This window comes from Myotis lucifugus, unplaced genomic scaffold (assembly GCF_000147115.1).
Source record: "Myotis lucifugus unplaced genomic scaffold, Myoluc2.0 scaffold_57, whole genome shotgun sequence".
Taxonomy (NCBI): domain Eukaryota; kingdom Metazoa; phylum Chordata; class Mammalia; order Chiroptera; family Vespertilionidae; genus Myotis; species Myotis lucifugus.
The window spans coordinates 6,748,556-6,751,009 of NW_005871105.1; the positions used below are offsets into that span (position 1 = coordinate 6,748,556).

Sequence of the window (2,454 nt, forward strand, 5' to 3'; positions counted from 1 at the left end):
TTCACCTTTCTTTGCTATCTCTGACTTCCCATCCAGCCATCCTGGCTTCCTGTCAGTCCCTGGTAGTCTCCTTGCTCTTTCCTGCTACAAAGTATTGCACATGTTCCTTCTATTTAGAATGCTCTTTCCTCTCCTTTATACCTAGGTAACTCACCTTCATTTTTCAGATCTCTACAGATCCGACAACACCAACTAGTTCAAAATCTTATTGTGGAATCACCCGAACCACATACACCTCCTTCACAGAAGAATTTTTCAATTGCGACTTAAATGTGTTATTATATGACTACCATCTGAGTCTCCACCATTACACTGAAGCAAATGATAATGATTAGGTTTTTCTCACCATTAATGTCCAGGGCCTCTTTGCCTTTGTCTCAACTAATTTTAGTGGCTATTGCTTAAGGGAATGAATACCTGAATGCATGACTGACTGAATGAGGAATGAATGAATAAATGTCATATGCTGGACCTGTGTACTAGTTGCATTGAATTGATTTGAATTTCTTTCCCCAAATTTAATCTGATAGCACAGTATATACACAAGTCAAATCAAGCATAATTGATGAAGTGAGAAGAAAGAGGCTTAGAGGGAAAAAAAAATCTGCTGCTGCTACCTATGACTACAATAAACTGGATTTTAACTCTACCCATTTCCAAAGTCAGTCTGGGTGATTTGGATTAAATGCGTTTGAGTGAGACACATGAGGCTATGATGCCACCTTGTGGTTTATTTCCACATTTATTATTTCTAACCTGACAAGCACCATTACAAATTATTCAATAGACAAGAGTAGAATTTTGCTCAACTAAATATTGCTTGCATGCCATTATCCCAAAGAGTTTATTAAACATTATCATTCATTTCTTTTTGTTTTTATTTTAATTAAATAATGAATTGGTAGAGAAAATAGGGTAACCTATATATAAATTATGAATAATCAAATGAGAATTAACACCTGTGTACCCACCACCCAGATTAGTACTACCGGTACTTTAAAAGACACCTTTATGCTTCTTGCAAATTCTTTCTCCATGTTCTCCATTAACCAGGAATAACTACTATCTTGTTTTCATTTATAGTTTAATATCTATGTACATATCAAGAAACAATATTTTTAATTTAGCATTTTAAAACTTCATATAAAATGGGATTATCCTGTTCCGATTTGCTTTTTATTTTTTAATATATTTTTATTGTTGATAGTATTACAGATATCTCCCATTCCCCACCCCCTTTACTCCCCTCCTCTCGGCCCATGATGCAAAATAGGTATAATCCCTCCTAAAATAATTTTCCTCCTGTTATTAGTGAAACATGGCTCAAGATTAAACAAAAACTTTAAAAAATTAATCCAGATTGTCTTCAAAAGCTAGAACATGCAGTTTTAGAAGTGGTTTAGCATGTTTGTGGACAAATGTATTAAGAGTACTTTAGAATCCGGGAAAGGAGCAGGAAGTAGGATACATTGGGCAAGAGTCTGGACTCCAGAGTAGAATCAGAGATCTTTATGTTATTTATTCTAATGTAAATAGTGCCTGTACATAGGTGTGACATATTTTAAGCCTTAGGTTAAATAACACTTAGAAACTAATTGAACTTTTGTGATTAATAAAAATAGCAGCAATCATAAAAAGAAAAGCATAAAAATGTACCTTCCCTGACCGGGAATCGAACCCGGGCCGCGGCGGTGAGAGCGCCGAATCCTAACCACTAGACCACCAGGGAACCTGTCAGCTTCGTTTCCTAAATCACACTTGGTGCTTTATCATGAAAACCTGCCCAATAGAAAATAAGATTGTTGTCCTCAGGCTCCGCCCCACTTCCGTCCTGTTCTGGGTTTCAGTCTCCTAAACTGGAGCTAATTCTCCGCGTCAGCGGAGCTCCGCAGCGGCTCCTAAATAATAATCATAATTAAAAAAAAGGACCCTCCAAATCCAAATCTCTTCCGATGCTGGAAAAGACGCGCTGAAATTGCTTTCTAATTACATAACATGTAAATATCTACACCTACACAAATGTTAAAGTAGGGCTCAGAACCTTGTTTTCTTAATCATCTTGTTGCTCTTTCTAAATGTAACCTCTATCTGTCTTTCTCTCTGCAGCAGACGTGAAGTCCCACTAAACAGTTTACTAAATCTGACGATAGAAAGCCACCGGCGGAGAACCTTGCACGCTGTAGAGCTGGGTGCGGCACCGCACACATCTTGGCACAATGCGCAGGCTCTATGCTCTGTAAATGTGGGTGACAAAGGGCCACGTGCCTTACGGACGCGTGGTGTTATATACGGTATGTATTTGGGAGTCAGCTAAGAGACCTGTGGGTGCTGCCTGGTGCAGAACCAGGGCCTCTGCAACCGAATCCAAATAAGCCCTCCAAACCCCCTGTTTCCATTATCCTCCTATTTTTCAAACAGTGTTATTATCTGGGCCATTGCGTCGCCTCTCCGCGT

At 38.8% G+C, this 2,454-nt stretch overlaps 1 non-coding gene across 1 annotated transcript; it reads right to left on the reverse strand.

Moving 5' to 3' along the window:
• Nucleotides 1-1,657: 1,657 nt before the first annotated feature.
• Nucleotides 1,658-1,729, reverse strand: TRNAE-CUC. Its single transcript has one exon. It is a non-coding gene; the product is annotated as a tRNA-Glu (tRNA).
• Nucleotides 1,730-2,454: the final 725 nt, after the last annotated feature.